Source organism: Erpetoichthys calabaricus, chromosome 2 (assembly GCF_900747795.2).
Source record: "Erpetoichthys calabaricus chromosome 2, fErpCal1.3, whole genome shotgun sequence".
Lineage (NCBI taxonomy): Eukaryota > Metazoa > Chordata > Cladistia > Polypteriformes > Polypteridae > Erpetoichthys > Erpetoichthys calabaricus.
Window position 1 is genome coordinate 308,133,581 of NC_041395.2, and position 6,000 is coordinate 308,139,580.

Consider the following 6,000-nt stretch of genomic DNA (forward strand, 5'->3'; position numbering starts at 1 on the left):
GTAAGGAGCACAGAAATGTGTCGCTTCATTTCCAGATGTTTTGGTGAGAATGTTCTGTAAATTCATTTGTTTTCCTGTCTCTGTAAAATGTCTGGAGTTTTCATTCTGCGCTGAATGCTCTCGGATTACAAGAGGATCTCAGTGGTGTCCTCTGAAGGAACATTCAGATTTATTTTGTGATGGGCAGATATGAATGTACGGTGATTGTTTCTGTCACTTTAGGAGTAGAATATCGACAACTCTCTGTCTGTCTGCCTGCCTAGTTTCAAACAGTCCCGATTCCAAGTACTTTTCAAGTCTTCTTGAACTGGTCTCATTTAGAGTATTTTCATGTTCTTTTGTGACAGTGATGCTTTTTTATTGTGGTTATTATGACGATTACTTTTGTACTTGCAGTAGGTTTGCACAATTTCTGATTAATAGGAGGGCAGGCCATTCCAACCGAGGGGAGACTCGACTTAAAGCCCACTTTGTGTTTGAGCTCCGTGTATATCAGGAGAAGCAGCCCCACCATGACAAAGCAGAGGAGGACCCTCCTGACAAGACTCTGCCCATACCACATACAGTTTGTAGGTCTCAGAGTGGGATCTGACAGAGCCAGACCCCTTTAGGGAGTCCATTCGCCTCATTATGTGTGGTGGTTCATTTGTCAGTTGTGGATTAAAGACACCCGACGCCATTTTATAGACTGCTGGCTGAATGTAAATAAATTAATGTCACCTCTCATGAAAATCTTTTGCTAATCTTTGCTTTTAAGTAAGTTACGGCAACACGCAAGTTCAGCCTTTAGACTCCAGACTGCCAGGGCCTGTGCCGGCGACAACCCAAACCCTTTTTATTATTTACACAAATTATTTTTCCTTGAAATTGCTCATTGGCAAAGGGTCTTAAAATATATTAAAAATCTTACGGGTTTAATGTGCGCTCAAAAGTGTTAATGTCACCTTTCCAAATAGTGTTTAATTAAAGTAAATTGTTAAAAAAAAAAAAAGGTCCACAGGCTATCAGACCTCCTTTAGCTGTCCTCGTTCCCATTTGTTGGATATTAGGGTCGTGCTGAGGTGGGCTTACGGACGAGCAGAACTTCCACATATCGAGCATCTTCCCCCTCAAATAGAGTCTGCATGTTGCCCCCCGTGACTGCTCGCGTTTCGCCTCCCGGCCCCACAAATTGGCCAGGTGTGAGTGTGGGGGACCCCTTCCTTGTAAGCCCAGTGCTGCTGGGGTTGGCATTGACTCACACATATCGGAGAAGCTTGGTTTTGCTACATTTGAAAATGTTGACAGTAGATGTGGTTGAGACAGCCACAGGAAGGAGAAGCTTTTGGAAACTGGGCGAGTGTCTGTGAGGGGGCACAAGTTCAGCCACAGACTTGGAAAGTTTGATAAAAATGCTGCTGAAATATCAGAGTGCCGTCAAGGTGTTGAAATCGCCTTTGACTTCATTTTGCCTTTGTGTGATACTTCTCTTGTGGCATTCGAGAGGTTAACGGCGACCGCTTCACTTTACCATTGACAGCAGTCCAGTTACTCTCACAGGTGTCCTTGTAATAAGGCCGTGTTGCACTCACTTCTCAGTAGCAAGAGCAAGTGAAAACATAAAATATGAGCAGCAGCCACAGTGTGCATCGAGTACGGCCGCCTGGTGTTAACGTTGGACTAGATCTTCATAGGCAGTAGATGAGTTTATTAAAGACCAACAAAATGGCGGGTCAGCCTTTCATTTAATAATAATAATAATAATTCTTTGCATTTATATAGCGCTTTTCTCACTACTCAAAGCGCTCAGCAATTGCAGGTTAAGGGCCTTGCTGAAGGGCCCAACAGAGCAGAGTCTCCTCTGGCATTTACGGGATTCGAACCGGCAACCTTCCGATTGTCAGTGCAGATCCCTAACCTCAGAGCCACCACTCCGCCATTTTTCCCAAGGCAGTGCCTGCTGACAGAAGAGGTGACTCCTGCGGAATAAGAAACGTGTCTATGGCTGTAGGGCTCTGCTTTCTGTCCACACCATTCAGGGCCAAGTGTGAAGAGCTGATTGTGCCCACCTTTTCATTGGACTCCCCACTCTTAATGTATTAAATGAAAAAAACGCCTGACCCATTTGACAGCACTTGTCTATTCTATAAACTGACTGGTCCGGGGCAAAGAACGCCAGAGCCTAGTGTTCCACCCGAGAGCGCCAACAACACTTCACTGTCTTCATTGTGAGAGGAACTGAGGAAGCAACAGGCCCCCGAAATAAACCCAAACCACAAAGCAAGTGGCCACCATGGGTGTAAAAGCAGCCAGACTTAGAAGGGAGGGCACAGAGTGGTGCCAAGGAGCTGAAGCAAGTGGTAAACGATTTAGGAATTCCCCCCCCTTGTGTCACTTGGAGTGGCTTGGAGGCTGAGAGGTTTGTACAAGTCCAAGAAATTGGCACTGACTCCCCAAATGAAATTCAACACCATATGTAGAATGTCCATTAATAGAGGCTCTGAATTTCAGAAGATATTTCTAGAATGAACCTTACAACCAACACAAGATTTATCTGGCAGTAGCAATTATTACACAGAAAAGTCGTTAAGAGTTGTCAGCAGTAACAAAACAAAACAAAGGTTTTTATCTTTGTGATATTTGCAGCGCCAGTAGGAGGCAGTGTTTGTTGTGCCAGCTGGGACACTTAAAGGAGTAGAGTCCACAGAAGAGGGGGCCGTGGAACCAAGAGCACCGTCTTCAGTGGCCCTTTTGTTATCTGCTGCTTTATCAGACCTGTGTAAGTTACAGTTGCTCTTCAGTACCTCCAATAAGTGAGGTGTTTTTACTCATCCAGATTTTATACGGCACCTTTCACTGTGCTCCATATCGATATCCTGCTTTGCCCCTTTAGGTGCCTGCCTCTGCCACCCTTGGCTTGCTGCTTTTCTTTTTCGCTAACCTAATTTTTTACCAATGCCCCCCGACGTCCTCACTTCCTCATCCGACTCTGAGACTAGAGCTGAACTCCCTGACTGCCACGCCATGTCACATCATCTTTGTCACCCCGATGGCATGTCGCCCCCTCCACCCTCAGCACATTTGCTAATTGCGGTTCACCACATCTCGCATGTTTGTATTTGGAGATTTTTCAGCTACGGCACTTCCGTTAACAAATCATGGCAGTGGAGAGTGGTGACATGTTGTATGTCGATCAGCACATGCAAGTGAAAATTTCACTGGACTCTTCACACGTGACATTAAGAACCCTATATAAACTAAACGCTGTTCTGTCGCACTGTCGGCAGGATTTGTAAGTTTTCGTCCATTTTATACTGTTTTTTTGCCTGCCCTGGCCGTGTACACATTCCTGTTGCTAGTAAGATGGCACTTCAATCACGTTTCTGTCCGATCTGTTTGTGTGTATCGAATCTGACAATAATGTACGGAGGCTTTAAGGAGCATCTGCACCCTACTGTGAGCGTGACAATCGGCGAGTGGCGCATGCCACTGTAGAGCGCTGCCCTTCGTTTTAATCACAAGTAGTAAGGAGAACACGGGACCAATATAGGATAAAGCCAGTCTGCACTGGAGCGTATATTTATATATTTTAGGCAGAGTTTTAGATTTTTATTTTTAAGTAAAAAGCTTTCCAATCAGGGAAAAAGAGAAACAGTGACATTTTCTCTGATGTGTCAAACTTCAAGATATTGTTTGTGGATCTTATTAAGTTATTTTATGTTTGCAGTGCTGTATGTAAATTCTATTAAAAGTGCGAGTCAAACGATTGTGACTGTCAATAAAGTTTTTGGATGTATTTCAGCTAATGCAGCAGCTCATTATTGTCATTATTTGAACTTGAAACGTGAACAGTGAAGGTGACGATTTACAGACACGGTCAGTGTCATCGGCGAGGTAAGCCGCACTCCTGAAGGCCAGCAGAATTGTCATTTGAATTGCCGGAGGGTCCAAATTATTGGCGATCAGGAGATGACGCCCACCTACGACGCCCTGCTTTACTGTCGTCCGCCAGGCAGTAAGTGTTGTAGAAAGACGCACTGCTTTCCCAGTGTAGTCCTGGTGGGCCGAGAGGCAGCTGCCACAGACTGGCACCGATGTTGTCTTGGTTCACCACTCACTTCTGGGCCAGTCATTGGGCAAATCTCAGCATGTGCCCCGTCATCTTCTCCAGTGCCATAAGTGGAGTGCTGTGAAGAGGTGAGCAGTAGCAGACCACCAGTGGCCAACAGGACAATAAAGCCCATATTCTGGTAAGAGAAATGCAAACTCTGTTGAAAAACGGTAACTTCCTCAGTTAGGTGTGCACCGCAGCATTCTTAGGCATACGCCCAAAAAGAAGAAAACCTGGTGACCACAATCAAAGACTTTTGGAGCTCCTGCTGCAGGAGTTTAGTAAAAGGCAACTTTACATGAAGTCTCATAAATTGATCAAAATTTGAAGCTCAAGAGGTGGTCAGCTCAACCAGGATAAATAAAAAAAATGAGTGGATGGTTTTACTGTAAACTGCCTGCCAAAAGCACGTTCTGTTGAGCCACAGTGACACGTGGCGCGCTCATTTCAAACATCTGCCACCATATGTGTGCCCCTGCTGGCCAAAGTGTGCGACCCCAACAATGAAATGTTGTGGCCTTGCTGTACTTTACTGGCTTGTGCCCCTAGAGGGCAGTGTTGTATCTTAAGGCGCTCACTTCCTCCAAGTGCTGCTCTATAGGAATAGCAACAAAAACGAAATTAGGAGTCAAAAAAGATCAGCTGGGCCCCTCTGGCCTGCGCAGTGACGTTTCTGCCAGCGCTTCTCAGTTCTGGTCCTGGGGCCCCCATTGGCTGCATGTTTTTGTTCCAACCGATTCCATAATCATAAACTGATCTCATTGTTTAGTTAGTTGTGTTTTTTATTTCTTCTCATATTTTGCATGCAGTAAGGAGCAGTACAGTGAGATTTATACTCACAAGAAATTGGTATCTTTTTTTTTTTGGCTATTCTTCAAATTCTTCTCTGTTTTGTCGTTTTCCTTTATTTCACACTTATTCTGTGCAGTTCGCTTGCACAGTTGTATATGAAGGGCGACAGAGCAGAGCAGGCACACCATTGAAACCAAATGCAAAAGGACAGCAGCTACTTCAGTGGTGGCCATTTGTGTGCTTATTAACATATTAACAATGCCTTATAAAAACAGAACATTAAGTGTCACAAAATATTAAAAAGCAGAAAGATCGAATTCTTACCCATCTGACACACGCACACACACACAGCCTTGCTTCATACAGCAAGCGCTTACAGTATACAGTCTGGAATCCTAATTCTGGGTTGATATAAAACAGAGACTGGGAGTCACACTTGGTCCAATTAAAAGAAGAAACTGGTTAGGATGACGGGGCCTCCAGGACTGAACATGAGAAATGCTGATTTATGGCACTAATAGAGTGCAGCGTATTAAACCTCAATATTTTATTTTGTTCAGCTACTCTGTGAAATAAATCAGGTAACTCACAGAAGACAAAACTGAAAGAAGAATGAAATGAAAAACAAAGGAAAGCCAAAGCCCTGGCTGAGCATCGATCTCCATTTAGGGTGCATGTGAACGGCGCAGCACAGGAGGATTTGTGCCCTCGTCGTAGGCACCCGGTCTGCTACTTTTACCTTTCCTGTCTGACCCAAGGCCACCATCGTCAGAGTCATCGTAAACGCTTTCAGGGCCCTTTTCACTAAACAAGTAATAATTATGAAGATAATGATTAATTTTAGATTTAGCCTCTGGCTTGGTACTATACAATTCTGAAGGAATTTTTAAATTAAACTGAAGAGATGATGCTGTCAATGCAGACCTGTGTACCGAATCATCTCAACTGCCTTACAGGTTAGAACATTAGAAGAATCTGGACGAGAACAGGCCATTCAGCCCTACAAAGCGCGCCAGTCCTGTCCTACTGATTTCTCTAAAATAACATAAAGTCGAGTTTTGAATGTCCCGAAAATCTTACTGTCTACCACACTACTTTGTAGCTTAGTCCTAGTGTCT